Below are 22,333 nucleotides of genomic sequence, written 5' to 3' on the forward strand. Positions count from 1 at the left end.
GGTTCAGGGCTGCTTAGGCAAGTTAGCAGGTAATATTTGCTCCCTGCTGTGGGTGCCGCCGCTGCTTTTTCCCCCCGCACTCGCGCGGAGGAGCTCCCGGTGCAGCTGCGCCCGGGGCGGCTCCTCGTTCCCCCTTCCTTCAGCGAGGGCAGGCGGCGTGGGTGCGCTCGGGGAGTACCCCACCGCCCCCGGGGAGGGCAGTTATTTATTTATTTATTTATTTAAAGGGTTGGGATTAAAGGGAAGTGGTGTGTGATGCAGGCGGTACCTGCCCTGGCCAGGCAGAGGAAATGCTGCTTGGGGGCGCTGCCAGCCCCTCGCTACCCCACGTTAACCCCATGTCTTTCCCGTAGGCTCCAGCCCAGTTTGGTGCAGCCTTGGCAGAGACCAACAAGGAGAGGGAGCTCCATTGTGAGTGCTATTTACGTATCTGTTTCTGCCTCTGCTAGACCTGCTTCGGGAGGGCTTGACCCACCCCCCCATATTCTCCCGGGGCAGAGGTAGAAGGAGGGGCCTCCAGGGTTGGGTGGGGAAATTCCTGGGTCCAAGCAGCTGCTGCCCTGGGGCGAAGCCCCAGTAATGGCTGTGAGGCGGCTCCTCCTCGGGGTGGGCGCTGCTGCTGCAGACATCGCTCCTGCAATACCAACTCCGGCAAGCAGACGACGGGCTGCTGCCGCTGCTCACGTTACCCGGCTCAGGAGGGAGGGGGAGGGCATATTTTGGGTGCCCTCTAGAGTTTTAGAACGTGTATTAAAATCCATGACGAGACACCTTTAGCCATCTTGAAATTTTTTTGCCCCCGTTTCTCCCATCCTATGTCCTGCATATATACTGAAGCTAAGAAGAGGAATGAGAGCTTTAAAATAACCCAGCAATTTGTGGTGCCTACTCCAATGTGTCGCTTTTGTGTTCTCAGGCTGGTTCCTTAGGCCCACAGATTTGATTGGGTGATTTTGTTGGGCACCATTGGCAGTTTGTGCGTCTTGGTGGGGCTTCTGAGCCATCTGCTTTGCTCCTTCCCCAAGAAGCTGGAGGTCACTGGGGGAACTCACAGCTACTTAATAGCATTTTTGGTGTTTAATCTGTGTGGGATTTTCAAAGGAGACTGTGGTCTCCGTTGGGTGTTAGGTCGGCTAAGGAGAGGCCAATGACCAATCCTTGTCTGTAGGATTGTGGTGTAATTTCACTCTGGTTTGTGACCCTTTTAATAAATTTTTTTTTCTGCACATGGGATTCTGAAATCGCAAAGTAGCGCAGCAAAGGAGAAAGTAAGGTGGTGTGCGCGTAGGAGAGGTTTAGGCGCTCAGTCGGGATGCGGCCGCCGTCCGCGGGATTGTCGCCACCAGAGGCCGCCGCGACAAGCGCGGCGGGCCGGTGGTAACGTGCAGCCAGAGAACAAAACAAAAAGGCAGTGCCTCTCTTGCACTCTGGGCTCGGCACTTGGTATGGGAGGGATTCAGGTGTTGTAGTCTTCCCCAACACTTACATCTTGAAATACATTTCCCCCTCTTTTCCTTCCTTGCCATTCTACATAGTAGATTTCCCAGATTTGCATAGCTTGCAACTTTCTTTGTCACTTTTTGGTGGCTTACATGTGCAAATAATAAGTGGTTCTCTGCAAAACCTCACTGCTCAGGAGGAAGGCATCAGATTTGGATTTTTTTCTGAGCTTCTGAAATTACCAACTTCATGACAGATGCTAAGAGTTTGTATGGCCTGTTATCATTAATAAAACAGTCTGTTCTAAACTTTGACTTACTACTGTAATTTTCAAATTTTAGCTGTAATTTTTTAACTCTTACCATGTCTTGGATCTAGGGCCACCATCTAATTTTACATCTGATTCACATTCCAGTCTTAACAGCTGTTCTGCTTTTTCAGATGCTTCTTTGTGTTAGAAAAGTTACATCTAAGAGTGATCAAGGCGAATAGGGCTTTGAAAGGAGGGAGGCAGTTATGTTGGAAGCAAGTGAAAAAGGATGTTGTGTATTGGAGCTGGTTTGAAAAAATTATTGAAGCTTTGTGTGGCTGTCTATGAAAAGATGAGAATACTGCCAAGAACAGCTGTATCATTAAGAGTCAGTAAACCTCAGTAAAGCAGTTGCCAGCTGGTTTGTGAATTACACTAAGGTCTTGCACAAAAGCATCCTAGTAGATGGCACATTGTCCTTCTCCAACTGTGGTGGTGGTGGTACAGCCTTTTCTCTGGCACGTGACTGGAGGTAAAAAGTGTATCCTGTGGCATGGGATAGGCTGTGCTGTTGTATAAGGAAATGCTGCTGTAAAGGTCAGCTCTAGGAACCAAACTCCTCAGCCACAATTTGTGAAATAAAGGTGATGGGACATTATTAGGTAGTTAAACTAAGTAACTTGTTTTAATAAAAGACTGTCTTAATTAGCATATCAAAGAACTTTGCCTTGTACTACTGTTATTAATCCTATTTGACCCCAAATATATGATTGCATTCTACTGTTGCTTACCCTGGAATAATATGCTAAGAGGGATTTGCATCAGCAAGAATGTACAAATGCCAGGGAAAAAGTGAGAGCAAGTTTTTCTGTCTTGTACAGAGCTTGTTTAAGTATGCAAAGGGATGTGGGACCAAAATGGGTACAACCTATTTCAGATTTTTGCCAACTCTTTTTCCTTTTATTTTTTTTTGTCCAGCAGTGTCATGAACATTCTTGCATTGTTATGGTAGTTTTCATTTTGTTTTCAAGCTCTAAATACAGAATTACTGAAGTTCTGTTGTCTTGTGTCAGAGTTTACAACTAGTGGATGTACAACAAAAGCAGAATGTGTTCCATGAAGAATTTATATTAAGTATTATTACTAATGGAAAATCCAGTGTTCATGGAGAACTGTTTCTTTTTTCCAGAAGACATGTACATCACAAATAACATGAACTCAACCTAGCCTTGGTAAGGAATTGAAATTTGAAGTTCAGATGAGTTCAAAAGATTAGTAAAGCTGCCCCTTCTGAGAAGTTTGAGGTAATACTTGCCTCATGTAGCCCTGTATGCTACAGGATTTTTGTTGTTTGTTGAAAGCTCTTTTTTTGCAGCTTCTTTTTAACTTCAGTGTCCTTTCAGTGATTTAATCTTACTAGGTGAATGTTTCAGGAGTACAATTGGGTTTCTGAAAGGTTAGAGTTCAGAGGAGACTTAGACTACAAATATGGAAGAAAAGCTACCCTACATGCTGGTGGCAAATCTAACTGGGAATAGATGCTAACTTGGTATATGAATGATCTGCTTAAGTTAGATGGTAGTATTAGAATTCTTCATTTTGGACCAAGATTTGTAAGTTTGTCAGTGCTTTGAGTTCTAAGAGAAACTTTAGGTAGAAGGGAGCAGTGTGAGACTTTTGGAATACAGTTAAGTGGTATGTCTTCAGTTAACACTTTGACTATATTGACTTTATATCAAGTTTTCCAGCTGCACAGTGGCTTCCAACTCCTCCTGTTTGTTGCCCATGCTTCATGCATTGGTGTAAACATACTTCAGTTGGGCTATTGATCCTGCCACCTTTTTTTGGGTAGAAGCCCATGTTCTCATGTGACTGTTCTCAGGTGCTTCTGTGATTTTTATTTTTTTTTTTTTTAATGCATCAACAAACCTTGCATCTTTGCTGCTGTGTGGATCTCCATCCCTTAACCCCACTGAGATGGCTAAGGAGCATTCATTGCTGCTCTGGTTGGCTTGGCTGAATATGAGCTGGCAGTGTGCCTGGGTGGCCAAGAAGGCTAATAGAATCCTGGCTTGTATCGGAAATAGTGTGCCCAGCAGGACCAGGGATGTGATCTGATTGTTCCTTTGTGCTTGGCACTGGTGAGGCCAAGTACAACAAACACTGTGTTGGGTTTTGGGCCCCTCGCTACAAGAAAGACAATGAGGTGTGTCCAGAGAAGGGCAACAAAGCTGGTGAAGGGTCTAGAGCACAAGTCTTATGAGAAGATGCTGAGGGAACCGGGGTTGTTTAGCCTAGAGAAAAGAAGGCTCAGGGGAGACCTTATCCCTATACAGCTATCTGAAAGGACATTGTAGTGAGGAGGGTGTTGGTCTCTTCCCTCGTAACAAGTGATAGGATGAGAGGAGATGGCCCAGAGTTGTATCAGGGCAGGTTTAGATTGGATACTAGGAAAAATTTCTTCATCAAAAGGGTTATCAAGCATTGGAACAGGCTGCCCAAGAAAGTGATTGAGTCACCTTCCTGGAGGTATTTAAAAGATGTGTAAATGTGGTGCTTAGGGGTATGGTTTAGTGGTAGACTTGGCAGTGCTAGGTTTACTAAAGGGTCTTCTGCAACCTGAATAATTCTGTGATTTCAATGCCATTTATTTATGCTTAATTTGTTTGGGCAAAAGGTTTTTGTCTTCTGTGATCTACCAGAAATTATCAATTTTAAGACAATAACCATATTTATTTTCTGAAACTGCCACTAGAGGTCAATAGGATTCGCACACACAAAAAATGTGATTATATATCAGTATAGATGAGAACATCAACAGTTGCAATAGATGAGATCAATGACTGTCCATTATAGACAGGTTAAAACAACCGTCCAGTGAGGGATTCTCATGCCTTTATCTGAGGTATCTCATGGGTTGGAAATGTCAATGATGACAGTTGTTTTGATTGCAAGTTGGAGTAAGAAAACAAAATTACTTCAATCAGTGACTATAATAAAGATGACAAGTTCAGATTTTACTACAACATAAATAAAATTAACAGATTATTCAGTTTTGTGAATTATCAGTGAATAAGTGTGAATAATTTGTGAATAATTCAGTTTTGTGCTTAAAAAAACCCACTTGTGATTCAATTATGCCTTTTTTTCCCTTCCCCCTCTCCTTGAAAGTTTAAGCTTGGTGAAAACCTTAAGTTCTTCCTGGAGTTCCTTGTCTTTAGATCGCTGTAAGACCCTCCAGTTTGGCATTTACCCTTAGTAGTACATCAGATGTCTCTAAAAGTTACTCTGTTAATCTCATTCATAAACTCAGCTATCATCTCTGTATGGATGACCTTCAAGTCTCCCACTCTTCTGGACTTGCTGCCTTCTACCAGCTAAATCTGTGTGTGCTTCTGACTTCTCTTTGTGATGTCTGACCTTTAGCTCAGGCTGCTATCAGAAAGGCAATCCTTCGTCCCCAAAAGGAAAACTCTGTGCTGTCTGTCAATTGTGGACAACATTGTCGTGAGGTCTTTGGTTTAAGCCCGTAGTCTAGTCTTGTTTTATATACAGCACATGCTGGTCTTTTAACAGACTAGATTTCTTCCACGTGGTAAGCAGTCTCTTAATTGTTAATAAACAATTAAGTGTTGGTTATATAGTTGTGTTAATAGATCACGTGACTGAATCTCATACTTTGCCTTTGGTCTCTGTATCTTGTGGTAATAGTTTTTCTTAGGGTTGTGGTCAAAGTGATCCTGTTGATAGGGATTCAGAATCCTGAACAGGAGTGCTTTCCTCGTCTTCTGCTTTGACTGTCTGGTCCTTCTGCACGTTGTATTTTTATGGCTGTAGAAGTAACAGGTTACTTTAATTTAAAGCTGGGGTTTAGCTGTGAGGGATATTATCTATCTTCTTGTTGTTAATGAGATTTTAAGTGCTGTTTAGAAAGTGACATCATGGGCAGTTAAACACTTTTGTTCATTCTCCTGTGATGTTCCTCATGCTTGTAGAAGTTCACTGTGTGCACCCTTTAAAGCGGCTGCAACCTGGCAGTGCAAAAGCAGCTAAGGTTAGGAAACAAAGCCTAATAAAAACCAAACCACCACCTTTCTTGTCACCTTGGGACTCAAACACACCATCCCTACAACAAGAACTCATTCTAACCATTGTTTATGGTGGGGCTGTTTGCTTGTATTCTCCTTTTTGTCTTGCTCTATCTGTTGTCCCTTATGTTTAGGTTGTTTGCTCTTTGGATAGTCTTACTCTGTGTGTGTACAGTGGCTAGCATAATATGCGGTCTGTAACTTTGGCTCCTAGGGGCCTGTGATGAGTGGCAACATATGGATGTAGTTATCAGTGTATTTTTTCTCCCTTTTTTTTTTTTTATGTGTACATGTGTGTGGTAAGGGGAAGATGACCTAGTGTTCTGTTTAACCTGAAATAATTTCATAATTTTGTTCAAGCAAGAATTGATGATTAACGTTACCAATCTTTATACGTTTTAACAATTCTTATTAAGCTGAAAGAATTTACCAGACATCTTTTGAATTAACAGCTGTTATTTCTGTGTGCCTGGGTTGGGGGGTGGTGGTGGTGGTGTTTACTTTGGTTTGCTTGTGGTGGTGGTTGTGTTAATTTTGAAAAATGTTCATTCAGAAGTTGATGTTCTGTTCTGGTAGATGGTGCCTCATTAAAGAAACTAAGTAGTATCTAGAAAGGCCAGGTAAGAAGTTCTCTGTAATACATGCAATAAAAAAAAACAATTGCAACTTAGAAATGACAGAAAATGGAGAGTGCATCAGAAGTTGGTTGTCTGGGTTTTTTTACCAGACACAAATGTTGGATATGTCTTGGAATTGTTGCCGTGTCACTGTGTTTGGTCATCATTATGTATACTTCCATCCAGAGAATTAATAAACAGAAATATTGAGATGGTTGGACTAATACTGTGTGTAGTACAACAATTATGATCTAAGTCCAGCATTTTTTAATAATTAAAAAGAATTTAAGAGTTTGGAGAAGACTTATAAGAATGACTTAGCGTGTTTATCACTCCTTCTTATTAACAGACTTTATTCGGTCTGTTCCTCAATTAAAAGAGAATAGATTAGGGTGTGACTTAATCCTGATCTAGGAGAGACTGTGTGCCCAATAACCTATTAGATAATAGGGTGCCCCCCCGATGTTAAAGACTTAATTTCTCAGTGGTGATATTGCTGAAGCAATAAACATTCAGATGGGGAACAGTGCGTAGTCTTTCAGCAGGCAGGATAACTAAGAGTTGGAATAACTTACTGAGACATGATTTTCTTTTTATAGGCAAAAGTTTAAAAGAGGATTTGAAAAGCTCCCCACTAAGAAAATTAAATAGTAATTTGATTTTTTTTTTTTCCCCCTTGGAATATACTTTACATTCTGCAGGTCTTTATTCCCGTTGTAGATTTGGACTTGAAAGACAAAATATTGGCTTAAAACAAATGCTATATAGTGTATTTTTCATGGGTTTAAGTTCTAGTAAGCATATATGCTTGGTAGCATGACCCTTTAAACTACCCTAACTTAGCATTGTCATTGTCTTCTCTTCTTTGTATCAATGCTGGCTTTTTCTGTTTGTTTTTTGGGGAATTGGTTTAGCTCCATGAATCATCACAGTGAACTTTTTTGGGGGGGAGCTGTGTAGGTGTTGGGTGTTTGCTCTGTTTTTTGTTTTTCAGCTTTCTACCACATTAGCTCCATGGCAGTTAGGACCCATAAACAGCTGGGGAGAAAGAGTTGTGCTGGAGAAAGTGGGAGAGAGGAGTGGGAATTCAAAACCACAGTAGTCCTGTCCTAGACTGGATGTGGTTTACTGTTGTGAAACTGCAGCCTTACCAAATACAATAAATATATGTTTAAAAATAAAACTACCTTTTACTTTTCAAAACTAGTTCGATAAACTGGAGTCTTGATTGCATAATGTAACTTGCAGCCAACCAGTGAGCACAGTTGTGAAAACCTATCATACTTGCCTTGCTGATCGTATCCATTCTTGCTTTGGATCCCATTTCCCGTCAACCTTGCTTCACCATAGAACTTCAACTATTTTGTGCTGTTTCTTTGTTTTTTGTTTTTCTTCTGCTTCATCTCATTTTGTGTATGATAAGATTTTCGTTCCTGTGTTATTCTGTAGGTTCATTGCTGTTTATTTGGTCTGTGTGAGTTTCCCTCCTATATGTAGCATAGTATTCACATACTCTTTCAAATTTGGTTTTCCTTGTTCTGAGTTACTAGATGCAGTGAATGTTAGTCACTGCAGTAAATTGTGTTAATTAAGCTTATCCATACTGGGCCAAAAATACTAGGTTTTAGCCGATACTTGGGTTTTTCTCAGGGATGAAAAATCTGGTTGAGACTACTAGCTGATGTTAGTTATTGTTGGAGACAATAAAGTTGGTCTATCTACAACCTTCTTGTTGAATTGCAAACTATGGCATGACAGTTTTTCCTCTTTCTAAGAACATACAAAAGTAAAAGGAAAGGATTTAAAAGCATCGGTAAAAAAAATTTGTGCAGGCACAGAGAAACTGGGTGTGCCGTTAGTCATGGCGGTTACCAGTTATCTATGTAGAGTTACTTGTTTCATGGACTGCACATTACAAATGTAGACTGCATGTTATTTTAAAACAATTTTTTAAAAACCTAGCCAAACAGGAGGAAGCACTAATGAATAATAACATTAAAATCCTTGCTAGCAATTAGTTCAGTGTCTTCATTTCCAAAATGTATGGGAATGGTACAGGCTGGGCACTGATAGGATAGAAAGCAGCTTTGAGAATTCCTGGTTATTGAATGTGAATAATTCCAGCAAGTTGAATGTGAATAACGCACCCTTGCAGGGATGAATGCAAACAACTTAGCTGAATTAAGCAAGACTGTAGCCAGTGGTTTGAGAGAAGTGATTATTCCCCACTTGGGAGGCTACAGCTGCATGTTGAGTCCAATTTTAGGTAGATCCTGTTATGTAATATACTGATGAAGGCAACCTCTTCTCAGAGATGCATGTTGATAAGATGGCAGGTAGTGGGCTTAAGTTGCAGCAAGGGAAATTCTAAATAGCTAAGATAATCAAACACTGGAAGAGCGTTCCAGAGAGACTGAGAAATATGTACTGTTATAGATGTTCAATGCTCTGTTGGATATGACCCTAACAACCTGGAAACTTCAAAGATGGATCTCATTTCAGACTTAGCTTAAACACTGCAGGTTTCATGGAGCCATGGAACCATATCATGCTCCATTGATATGCAGTTCTTTAAGTTAATTTGAACATTTTTTCTCTTGCCAATAGCACAAAATTAAGAATTTATGCTGTCTGGGTAAAATTATTAATAAAATGTGAATGCATGAAATATTGTGTAAAAACTGCTTCTTAAAATTATCTTAAATGCAATTACTTTTTTTTTGAAAAAAGTATATTTTACAGGGAAGCTTTTTTAACAAAATCAACATTGTTGCAGTTAATAAATTGATCTGTTTCTGAACGTGTAGTTCTACAGGATGCTTAGATCTAGTAGATCTCATCCTTTTACTCCTCCTGTTTCCTGTCTCTGGTGTTGGGGTTTTTTTTAGATTTGATTGGTTTATACATAATTGTCTGTACCCCCAATTTCTTCTAACTTTACAAATTTGAAGGATTGCATGCTACTTAGATATTTAAGGTGCTTACAGATTAGTATAGTCACTGTAAGCATAACACACTTGTATCAAAAATATAGTCAGTGCAACTACTTATGTCAAATAGAGAAATAGAATATCTGCTTAGTTATAGAGCCTTTTCTCATCAGTATCTATACAAAATCTGCATCGTTTGCTGTAATACTACATTTTTTAACAGAGAACTGCCAACCATGCTTCCAAGAACCTGTAATTAAATGCTATTTTAAAGGGATTATATGTTTTGTGTGTTACTGTCTCAATTTCTTGAATGCTAGCAAAAGATGGGTCTTAATATATTTGAATTTTCAATTAATCTTCATTGGTCCTTGTGTTGGGTCTGGCTGAGATGGAGTTAATTTTTCCCCATAGCAGCCCTCATAGTGTTGTGCTTTGTATTGGTCACTAGAAAGGTGTTGAAAGCACACCAGTGTTTTGGCTACAGCTGATCAGTGCTGGAACAGCATCAAGACTGTCTCTCCAACATTCCTCCTCACCAGTAGACCAGGGGTGGGCAAGATCTTGGGAGGGGGCAGCCTCAATGTCTGGGTGCTTTTCCCTGGTACTGATGGCCTTGCTGTGCTGGGGCAGCTATCTTATGGAGAAGATGAGGGAGTACATCTCCTTTAGCCAGCATTTATGTGGATGGTTTTATTATGCAGGCTCCTGAGGTCCTTGTTTACCTTTCTGTGAGATGTTTAATACTACTAATTAACACTGTTGGCATATTACAGGTTTTGTGGAATCTAGTCTTGTCCTGGTGTAAGAGAAGACAAGTTTTGGGTGAAGTGATACTGAAACATGCCCTGAGACAGACAGTCTCTGGGTGGCAGGGTGTGTAGAAGGATTTGGGCAGATTCCTACAGTGATTATCACCTTCCATAACCTGGGACTTCACACCTGAACAGGCAAGCAACTCTGACAAATTGACGTACCACCTAATAGAAGGCCTACCCTAGTGAAAACCAACAGCTTCTAGTACTTTACTGGGGCCCAGTTCTTTGCCTGTCCAGCCCCAGTTCAGTACCCTCAAAGGACTGGTTGAGGCAGGGATCCAAACTGTGTCTGAGGACACCATGGTTGAGATAAGGACCCAAGCAACAACTGCAGTCATTGCCCCAGTAGTGAAGAAGAAACAAGTGGACAAGAACAACAGTTCCATATCATAGATTGATAAGGGAGGAGGAAGAGGAGGAAAGGTTTGGTGAAGAAACCAGTTCTTTGACACAGAAATTGGAGGAAGCAATGAGACAACTCAGATGGGAAGTGGGAACTACCCAGTCCCTGACCTCATCAGAACTTTGGGACATGCGGAAAGATCACAGCCACCAGCCAGGTGAGCAGACTGCTGCCTGGCTGGTCTGATGCTGGGATAATGTGGCTGATGATCAAAAATGGGAAGGTAAGGAAGCCCAACAGCTAAGATCCCTTGCTAGAAATTGAGGAATTGAGAAATTGGAAAAGAGGCAGCAATTTGCGGTCTCTGGAGATGGCTTCTCTCAAATGTGAGGGCAAGATATCCATTCAAGGAAGATTTTATGAACTCCACGGGAAAGTGGACTACTGCAAATGAAGATATCCACTACCTAAGAGAATTAGTAGTGCTGTAAGTCATCTACAGTGATCTAGACAACAATGAGGTCTTCCAAGATCCAGAGGATGTCCTGTGCATACAAATCATGTGGATGAATGTGATTCAGAGTGCCCCAGTGTCATATTTAACAGTCTGGCAGCAATACATTGCCCAGGTACGGATAGGCTAACTGTGGAGAGAGTGTATTGGCTCCAAAACTTAGGAAAAAATCGCTGTATGTCCGCTGTATGGAACAGCACCTTCTGTCAGGGGCTCCTCAGGAAATGAGTTCCTTCCTGCCCCAGTTGGTGGGAAAGGGAGCCCCAGGTGCATGGTGCACTCTGTTTCTTCCTGTGTGACCAGGGGGAGGACATGAAGTGGGATGGTGAACCCACCTTTAAGCTGTAAGACTGTGGTGGTTTAAGCCCTGCTGGGACTGGAGACCATGTTGCCGTTGCCCCTCCCCCACCCTCAGCCAGTCAGGCTGGCAGTGAGGCACAAACCCTGGGTTAAAATAAGAAGAAATTTAATACAACAGTGTGATTAAACAATCTGAACAACAACAGTAACAATGATAACAATAAACAGCAATAACAGTAAGCAAGACAAAAGATATACAGAGAAATACCGCAAATGGTTACGGAACAAGCCTGCTGTGTGCTCCTCGTCACCAAAGCCACAAAGGAAAAAGTTCCTGCACTCCCGTGCCCGGACCTGACCTCAGCATGGTATGAATAACCTGGCTGGAGATCCCTTCTCCCTCTCTCTCTGCTGGGGAAACTTAACCCTATCCTAGCTGAACCAGGACATCTGTGTACACTAACTGAGAGGGAAGACAGCTGTTAAAGGATCACCCAAGAAAGATGTCAGTGTAATCGGTGTAGAGACACAAGAAGGCAATCTTTGATCTCCCAGACATAGAAGAACTGAAATCACATCCCCTGATCCTGGTGAGGGGACTTCTGGTCTAGCCGTGCATGGGTCAGACAGTGAGGAACAGGTCCCTGCCTTTGTCCAGAAAGAGGAAAGAGATGACTGGATATACTGGACTGTGTGGATTCAGTGGCATGTCACATCAGACCCACAGAAGTATAAGCTTTGGTAGACACAGGTGCACAGTGTATGCTGTTGCCATCAGGGTACAGGGGCACAGAACTCAACTGGACCTCTGGAGTGACAGGGGGATGCCAAGAATTGTCTGTATGGGAGGCTGAGGTGAGCTTAACAGGGGACATGCTGGAAAAGCACCCCATTGTGACCAGCCCCCTTGTATTCTTGGCATAGACTATGTCAGGAGAGGGTACTTCAAGGCGTGCTGATGGGCTTTTGGTATGTAGCTACTGTGGACACAGGATCAGATAGTGATCTACCCTTCCTGGCCTCTCAGAAGATCTCTTCATTGTGGGATTGCTGTGACCTGAAGAAGAGCAGGTGCCAGTTGCTACCAAGATGGTGCACTGATGGCAAGCCGAGTCTCCCTGGCTCCCATCCATGAGCTGATTCATCAACTGCAAAGCCAAGGAGTCATCAGCAAGACTCACCTTTTAATAATCCCATATGGCCAGTGTAAAAGTCTGGTGGAGGGTAGAGGTTAACAGACCATCGTGGCCTGAACAAAGTGATGCCACCACTGAGTGTTGGTGTATCAGACATGAACTGGAGTCGAAGGCAGCCAGGCAGTATGCTGCAGCTGACATTGCCAATGTGGATTTTCTCAATTCCTTCGGCAGCAGAATGCAGGACACAGTTTGCTTTCATGTGGAGGTGTGTCCAGTACACCTGGAATTGACTGCCCCAAGGGTGGAAGCACAGCCTTACCATTTGTCATGGACTAATCCAGACTGCACTGGCAGAAGGTGATGCCTGTGAACATCTACAATAGGTCAGTGACATCATGCAAGACAACAAGGCAGAAGTGTTTGAGAAGGGGGGGGGGGGAAATTCATATTCTTGTGAAAGCTGGTTTTGCCATAAAGAAAAGTAAGGTCAAAGGACCTGCACAGGAGGTTCAGTTCTTGGGAATAAATGGCAGGATGGATGCTGTCATGTGCCTGTGGATGTGGTCAGCAACTATGTTTCCACCAGCTAACAGGAAACACGGGCTTTCCTTGGCCTTGTGGGGTTCTGGAGAATGCATATTCCAGGTTATAGTCAAGTTTATGAACCCTCTCTATTGAAAAACAAGAGCATCTTGAGTGGGGCTTTGAGCAACAACAAGCCTTTGAGCATATCAAGCAGGAAATGGCTCGTGCTGTAGCTCTTGGACTGTCTGGACAGGACCAGCTGTGCAAAATGTACTCTAACTCTGCAGCTGGGGAGCACGGTCTCATCTGGAACCTCTGGCAGAAAACTTAAGGAGAAGCCCAAGATTGATCATTAGGGTTTTGGAGCCAAGGGTATTTGGAATCAGAAGCTGACTGAAAAAAAGAGATGCTAGCAGTATATGAGGGGGTTTGAGTTGCTTCAGAAGTTGTTGGTACAGGAGCATATCTCCTTGGCATTGTGATTACTCATGCTACCACTGGATGTTCAAAGGAGACATCCCCGCTACACATCACGTGACCAGCACTACATGGAATAAATGGATAGCATTGATCATGCAATGAGCTTGACTGAAGAAACTGTCTGGGGAAATATAAAACTGTCCACAACAATTCAGGAGTCCTGGAAGAGATCATGGACTGGCCAGAGAGCAGAGATTTTTGAGCAGTGCCTGAGGAGGTGGCTTGTGCCCAAGAACTACCTTATTATGAGTTATCAGAAGATGAAAGGAGTTATGCTTTGTTTACTGATGGATCCTGTCATGTGGTGGGAAACCATTACAAGTGGAAGACTGCTCTGTGGAGTCCCACACAGCAAGTCATTGGGGCAACTGAAGAAGGTGAGTCAAGTCAATTTGCAGAAGTGAAAGCCATCCAATTAGCCCTAGAGATTGCTGAATGAGAAAAGTGGCCAGTACTCTATACTGATTCCTGGTTGGTGGCTAATGCCCTATGGGGGTGGCTGCAGCAGTGGAAGACGACCACTTGGCAGCACAGGTGTAAACCCATCTGGGCTGCTGCGCTGTGGCAGGACTACCTGGGTAGAAAACATGGCTCTAAAGGTACATCATGTAGATGGATGCTCATGTGCCCAAACACTATGCCACTGAAGAACATCAGAACAATGAACAGGTAGACAAGGCTACCAAAATTGAAGTAGCTCAGGTGGACCTGGACTGGAAGTGTAAGAGTGAGCTATTTTTACCTTAGTGGGCCCATGAAATAGCAGGACATCTAGGGAGAGATGCAACATACAGATGGGCGTATGATTGAGTGGTAGAACTGTCCATGGAGGCCATCACACAGGTCACTTGTGAATGTGAAACATACTGCAGTCAACTGAGCCACATGAGTAAAATCTCCCTGGAATAGAGGACAGTAGCTGGGTTTTCAATATGGCAAGGTGTGGGAAATTGTCTATATTGAACCACTGCCATGAACATTACCACATAGTGGAAGTAACTACTTGTTGGCTAGAAACATACCCTATAAACCATGCCACTACCCTCTTAGGGTAAGATCTTAAGCCTTGAAAGGCAATTTTTGTGGTGACATGGTGCCCCAGAAAGTATTGAATCAGAACTGGGACTCATTTCTAAAATAACATCAAATTCCTGGGCAAAGAAACATGGCATTGAGTGAGTGTATCTCTTCCCCTATCACCCACAAGCCTCTGGAAAGACTGAGAGAGATAACAGACTGTTAAAGACTGTGTTGGAGAACATTGAACGATGGATGGGGCATGAAGTACTGGGATACAAATTCAGCACAAGCCATCTGGCTGGTTAACACCAGAGGATGAGCTAAGTGCCCTGCTCCTGCCCAAACAAAGCTTTTACATACAGTGGGAGGAGATAAGGACCATGTAGTATGCATAGGGAAGTGGCTGGGGAAGGCAGTGTGGATCCTCCTCCCATGGGAAAAAGCAGACCTATTGTAGGATTGTCTTTGCTCAAGGACCTGGGTGTATGTGAAACAGAAATGTCAGTAGATTGTCTCAAAACTTGCTTGTGTGTGTGTGTGCTTTGAATCATGGGGTGGTGTCAGTAATGCCTCGAACATTCATCAAGGACTAGCTGTGGCCTTTGTAATTAATCTAAGTAATGTCACCCAGGGCAGCAGGAGTGTATTGAAGGATGCACCCTTCCCTGCAGTTGTATTGACAGACTCTTTAGATAAGCCTCAAAGAGGGGGAAGCGTGGACTGAGTGAAACCAGGTGTTTCTCATCAAGCAGGAGTGCTGATCACCAGCTCCATTTTATAAGTCTGATACTTTTGTGGCTCTGTTGTGTATGCCAGATGCCATGCATACCTTGCAAACGACTTTGTGACTTCAGCAGAGAGTAGGTGATAAGAACTGTTAAAAGGTGATCGTTTTTGCCCCAGAAGCCAGATGATTGCTCAAGAAGCATAAAGTCAGCAGATCTGTGGGAACTGAGGTGAAACCAAAGGTGGGCAGGTTGAGCATGACCACCTACACAATTGCTTGTGGAAATGAGTTCAGGGAATACCTGTCTCTCTTTGTCTATTATGCAAATCAGCTGATAAAATGAGCTCAAAAGGCAACAGAGAACTTTGCTGTCTGTGCACCCACCACTGAGTAACTGAAGACAGGACCAACGGGATGCTGCTGGATCCATGGTGGTGACTATTCTTGCAACTCTATTCTGGATGCTTGCTTGATTTCTGTCTTTTCCTTCCATTCTCTCCTATTGCTACCACTCTTCACTTTTAATAATAAAACCTGTTTTGGATCTATGGCATTTGATCTCCTTTGTGTCTTAACCTTGCTCTTGGATCATATTGAAACCTCCCCCAACATTAGATTGGGACAGTGTACTTGGTGTGTAATGTAGAAAGGTGAGGAGGCCTGATGTGTGCCTCAAGGAGATTTGACACTGGGGGGAAAAATAATGTGTGATGTGAGTTGTATGTTGTAGGAAGTAATGTGACAGAAATGACCTGAACAGATGAAAAATGGGGTTTTTGCAAGGAATCAGGCAAGTACAGTGATGACACAAACCGGTGGTGGTGCCCAACAATCAAACATACTGCTTCTCCTGTCCTGAACACCTATCTTGACAGATGGGGCCCATGTTGTAGCCTGTTCTGAACCTCTGGAGGAGTAGAGAAGCCCCATCGAATGGGAAAGTAATGTGTGCCTGTTAAAGCACAGGGGATAGTAGTTAATGAGAATATATAAATCTATGTTGGGTATAGAGATAGTTAAAGTATGTATTTTAAAGTTGTAAGTGTTGGTAAAAAGGGATTTCAAGTAGAGAGAAGCACAGTGGAATGGTTACAAGATACATATATATATATATATATGTTATTATTAAATTATGTGGGACTTCAGCATGATGCAAATGGTATGGAATAAAGAGATAGAGATTGTACTGGATCTGACTGAGATGGAAAGGTGTTGATAACACACCAGTGATTTGGTTACTGCTGAGCAGTGGTGGCACAGCATCAGGACTATCTCTCCAACATTCCCCCTCACCAGTAGACCAGAGGTGGGCAAGATCTTGGGAGGGGACAGCCAGGGCAGCTGACCCCAACTGACCGAAGGGATATTCCATTCCATATGACATCTGTTTAGCAATAAGAGCTGAGCAAAAGGATGAGGAAGGGGGGGGCACTCATTATTGATGTTTGTCTTCTGGAGCAACTGTTCCACCTGCTGAAGCCCTGCTTCCTGGGAAGTGGCTGGACATTGCCTGCTGATGGGAAGTACAGAACAAAATCTTCTGATTTCCTTTGCTTTTGCTTTATTAAACTGTCCTTATCTCAGCTCACGAGCCACTTGTTAGATTCTCTTTCCCCTGTTGACTTGAGGAAGGGGAGTGATAGAGTGGCTTTGGTGGGCACCTGACATCTAGCCACAGTCAACCCACCACAGTCCCTGTGGAGCAAGAGTAATACATGTTTTGAAATGTGTGCTGTGACCTGTTGACATCATTGGTAGCCTGTATTCCACTGCCCAGTCCAGACATCTAAATATTTTTCTATTCTCAGGTCTGTTCTGATCTAGCCATTCAGTATGTATTTTTTTTCCTATTAAGTGTTATGTTTTTTAATGTTAAGATATGTCAGATGACAATTTGGCCTCTTTGCATACTGCATCAAGACCATTTTCTACTACTTCATTCTATTTTTCAGTGTTTTACTTTCCCTTTTTCTATTATCATATCTTTAGCATAGAGTTACTGTACTGCTCCCTTTCCACTTAGGTCATCTTTCAAGTCTGTTGGTGTGGCCTACTGTTACATGCTTTCCTGGAAGTGGATATACATATGTATATAAGTAATAGATAAGCATTTAAATTTAACTTCTTCTATGAGTCCTTTGGTTCTTTGTCATGTTTCACTTTTCTATTCTACTTATAATAAAGGATATTGTTAAGCAACATGTTGCTGCTGGAGTAGTAGAGAAATAAAATTTACTGTCTACCACATTCTGTGTAATGACTTTTAAGGCTATAAGTGGTGCTGTGTTCTTGCTGACCAGCACCTTTTCATGATTAAACAGCCATAAAATACATTGGAAGTGTGTGTATAAGTGGGAGGTACATGTTGGTATGGCTGCCCTAAAACTTATATATAGGTAATCAACATGGTTATTTTGGTTTGATATTCATTATGTCAAATGCTGCTTATTCCCCTGTGAGTGATTTTGATAGGTGCTTGGTTTGGCAATGCTTGTATTCAAGATTGATCCTGAATTTTGATGCTCTTCATGCATACAGGGGAGCAATTCTTAGCACTGGGTGAGTAGGAGGACCCCAGGAAGAGGCTCTATTAAGTAAAGGTATTCAAATGTTTCTGGAAGTATCAGTTGGAAAACAGATGTCAGCATTCACATGTGACATTGGTGGCTGTGGTGTAGTTGATTGTAGTTGGTGTTAGGAGATACCAAAGTTGGCATGTTTTCACTAAGCTTTAATTTGTGTGTATACAGTTTATTTTTTGAATAAATCTTACTGACTGAACTGCTTCAAAGTATTTCTTTCACTATGTAGATCTTGCCTTTTTACTGTTCTTAGTTGCTGTCTTTGTGTGTGTATGATTTTCTCTTTAATTTTACAAAATCTATGTGACAAATACAGTTTGGGTGTTAGAGAATGATTTCTAGTAAGCTAATATCTGCAATCTGTACAACTCCTTTGAAAGTCTGGGGAAAGAATGAAATTTGAAGCAGCTCCAAACCTACTGGAAAATAAATTCTGGAGTAGTGTCGCTAGGCTGAAGTAATGAGATGTCTGGCTTCTGTAATGATGGTACTTAGACAATCGATAGATTAGATTTGTGGACCTATACTTAATCCTGTTGCTGAAAGTTCTGACCTGTGTTCTGAAAAAACAGCAATATAAATACATTAATGGGTTACTGTTAAATGTAATTAAGATTCTTGGTTAATATTTATAATACGTATAACATTTTAAGAAAGAAGTTTGGTTTAGTTTGGTGTTGTCAATACTTGCGCTTGAGTTTAGCCTGAAGTATCCAAGTATTTATGTGGAACTCGCTGGTGTGATTTGTGTGTGAAGCTGGTAGATTGATGAGGTTGTTGTGTCCTTGTGGCCTTAATGTAGTATGTTAGGTTTGCTTGGAAGTTTTACAGATTTCAGATATCCTGCTGACTGTTACTAGTGGATATAAATGTGTTTCAGTATTCAGTTTGTTGCTGCTTGCTTCGTTGTCAGTTAGCATGTGTATTTTGAAGTGTTTTAAGCTGTATTTGCTGTCAGGGTAGTGCAGTGCAGTCTGTGGCTGTTGGCTTGACGCTACTATCCTGTCTGCTAAAGTGATCTCTACACTGAAGTTCAGAGCTGTGGCATCAACTTTGTTATGTTCAGGTAGAGCTGTTAGTGTTGTTGCACAGATATTTTTGTTTTGGGGAGCTGATCTGAGTGGAAGGGACTCCAGCAGCCTCTGTCAGTCTCTGTCAGGTGGATCAACTTGTCTGGTTATGTGGGTGGTTGCAGAAACAGCTGTGCCACATGATAGCATAACAAAATGAGTCTGTAGACCTGATAACTAGGTGGACCTTGAAGTGTTAAAACTCCTGTTAAAAGCCAGAGGTATAAAAGGTGACAGTAAATCAGAGCCACTGTATATCTGAGGCATATCTGAACATAAAATACTAGGGTTGATGACTAGATGTCCCTCAGGAGGGATATAAGGAGGAAAAAAAATCCTAACCATCAAAAAATGCTGAATGTTTGCAGTAAGAACGTTTAACAAAATAGGGGTTTATTCTGTCATTGCCTGTGGCAAGAGTTATATCTGATGACCCAGAAGGGCCCTACAATGCCTTTTTTTTCCTAACGTGGAGTTCTACTCAGATAAGTAGGTGTCAGTCCATACATAGTATATGTTATTCACTATCCAAATTGAGACTGGACTGCAGTAGCAGCATTCAGATTTAGCTTAAAGCTGTCTTAAATTGCAGTCCTTTAAAAATGAATTTCTTCTGCTTTTATAGCACTTTTCAGTTTTTATGAGTGGGTATAGCTGGCCTCAGTTGCAGTGTAGAAGAGCTGTTTAAAGGTAATTTTAATTGAAGCGGTTTACTTGGCTTTTAGGGTGAACTGTGGCATACATTCAGTCAGCTGCTGGGGTTCGGTTGATGGTTGGTACCCCAAGAAAGCCATGGTATGTAGTTTGCATCTGGTTGTGTAGGGAATGAACATCCCTGAGTTGTAACAAGACATTACAGAATACTGTTAAGTTAGAGACCTTCTTGATAGCTGTGTACAGTCTTTACAATAGTCTGAGTTTTTGATCATTAGACTTATGAAAAGTCAAGTGATAAAAAGGGATTTTCTGTAATAAGGAAGGATAAGAATTCTTGGAGGTAGCTGTGAATTAAGGAATTAAATGATGTTATGGTCAAAGAAATGTCAAGGTCAGCAGTTGATCATTACAACCATATAGCCTCACAGAACATCAAGATGCATTCAGATTAATCTATTAGCTAATTTGCTTAAATGTTGGCACTAATCCCCCAGCTGAAGTCAGCCTGACAGCCATCAGCCAAAATTCAGATTTTGTGTAAGTGGTCTATGAGGCTAGTGACATTTCTTCTGCATGTAAGAATTTACTATTCCTCTAGTAGATTAGATCAATTGCAGTATTAGGATAGTAGACAGTTCAGTAACCTGTTTGCAATAGTGATGTCTAGGAATAGAAGCTTGGCAATTATAGCATGATTTTTCTGTAGGTGTATTCTGCTCTTCAGCAGCTGGCAGGCTAAGAACTTTTGTAGAGTTGGATTTGGACCACTGTATTTAGCAGTCATCAGTGCATTTATATTCATAATACTGGTTGCATTTCTGGTCTCTGTAGTTTTCTACTGCAGTGACTCTCACAAGTAAGAAGAAAAGAAGATTTTTCCTGCACAAAAGATTATTAAAGATATGTAATTATTTCACTGGGTGCGTTTTCCTTTATGTGCTGTAAGACACTGGGCAGAGCACTCTTTTTTTTTTTTTTTTTTTTTTTTTTTTTTTTTTTTTTTTTTTTTTTTGTTCTCCTTGGAGATTTATCTTCCTTGAGTTGTCTTTTCATTTCCAATGAGGACTCTTCCTTTTAATATAAATTGTTCATGCAACTCATCTATTTTTCCCTTTCTCTGAATGATAAATGATTAATTGATTATTAAGTAGCTTTGATTTGAAAGACTGGAAGAGTTGCAACTTGGATCTTAAATTTCCACTTTAGACAAATTTCTATCTATGTAGTTAGTCTTTTCTCCTTGTTCATTACCTTGCATTTATTGCTTAGTGATTTTGCCTGCCATAATGTTTGAGCATTCATGAGTTGCAGAATTTGGTTGGAAGGGACCTAAAAGACAATCTAGTTCCAACACACCTGCCCCGGGCAGGGACACCTTCCACTAGCCCAGGTTGCTCAAAGCCCCGTCCAACCTGGCCTTGAACACTGCCAGGGAGGGGGCAGCCACATCTTCTCTGGGCAACATGTTCCAGTGCATCACCACCCTCACAGTAAAGAATTTCTTCCTTATATCTAATCTAAATCTACCCTTTCAGTTTAAAATTATTACCTCTTGTTCTATCCCTACCTTCTATCCTATCCCTGATAAAGAGTCCCTCCCCATCTTTCCTGTAGCCCCCTTTAAGTACTGGAAGGCCACTATAAGGTCTCCCTGCAGCCTTCTCTTCTCCAGGCTGAACAACCCCAACTCTCTCAGCATGTTCTCACAGGGGAGGTGCTTCAGCACCCTGACCATCTTTATGATCTATGTCCTTCTTATGCTGAGTGCTCCAGAGCTGAACACAGTACTCCAGGTGGAGGTCTCATGAGAGTAGAGGGAGAGAATCACCTCCCTCGACCTTCTGGCTGTACTTCTCTTGATTCATCACTGTGATATCCTTCTGTACTTTACAACCAGCTTCTGTTTTCAGCTCCTGTGAATGATTAGGAAACTGTCACTTCTGTAGTCACTGTCTCTTATGGTTGATTTATGTATGTTGACCTATATAATTTTATTTCAGAACCTCTCTGGCAACTTCTCTTTATTGTGATAACAGCAAACAACACATGATACTTTTCTCTTTGAATAATTACAAATATTCCAGAAAACCTTTTCTTAAATCTTTATTATAGATAGTTTCCACTACAGTTTTTAGTGAAAATGTGTTTGAATGCCTTTTGGAAGTCTTGAGTGCTGTATACCAGGTTAATCAGGGTTGTTCAACAAGTATGTGAGCTCTTCAAAAGATATCTCCAGTAGTCCTGTGTGGCATTACCTTTGTTTTCCAAGATCCATCTTAGTTTTTTCTCTGTATCTTATTTTTTCTTTTGTGTATTTATTCAGCTGTAGTTTCTATCAGTCTGTTTAGTGCTGGGAATAGGACTGTAGTCTGCAATTATTTGGATAATTGTTATCACCTTATGCTTAAGTAATTGATTACAGATACTGAAATAGAAAATCGCTGGCTGTCTTTAGAAATCTCAAGTGAATGCCGCGTGGCCGTAGTGATTTGTTCTAAAAGCCTCTTCTGTTAGCACTATACAACACTTTTTCCTCTGGCTTGACCCCTAGAAAGAGAGCTTAGATGTGGTCTTCCCTGATCTTTTCCTTACTGAACATCAGTGCAAAGAGTTTATTCCGTGTGTTCTGTGGTTCAGGCTTCTTGGACTCCTTTTCTCTAGGAGAATTTTACTCTCTTTAAAATTGTCAAGAATTGCCACTTTAGACAAACCTTTGCTCTGACATACATCAGTAACCTGTCTTGAACCATGCCTAGCAAATTGTAAAGGGCAAATGTAATAGGGGGATGTTTAATGTACAGTTACAGCATCTTTGTAGCTCAGAGACTTCCTG

At 41.7% G+C, this 22,333-nt stretch overlaps 1 protein-coding gene across 8 annotated transcripts in view; it reads left to right on the plus strand.

Annotated features, from left to right (window-relative positions):
* ZMYM2 (zinc finger MYM-type containing 2) overlaps window positions 1-22,333 on the plus strand; it is a 98,256-nt gene continuing 75,923 nt past the window's right edge. For 4 of the 8 annotated variants that reach the window (XM_026841156.1, XM_026841226.1, XM_026841216.1 and 1 more), the window contains exons 1-2: window positions 1-29; window positions 354-411. The gene's annotated coding sequence lies outside the window, so the exon portion shown is untranslated. Of the gene's footprint in view, window positions 30-353; window positions 412-22,333 lie in introns of those variants that run through there. The other 4 variants (XM_026841187.1, XM_026841206.1, XM_026841167.1 and 1 more) reach the window with 2 other exon arrangements.

This window comes from Athene cunicularia (genome assembly GCF_003259725.1).
Source record: "Athene cunicularia isolate RWA chromosome 1 unlocalized genomic scaffold, athCun1 chr1_part1, whole genome shotgun sequence".
Lineage (NCBI taxonomy): Eukaryota > Metazoa > Chordata > Aves > Strigiformes > Strigidae > Athene > Athene cunicularia.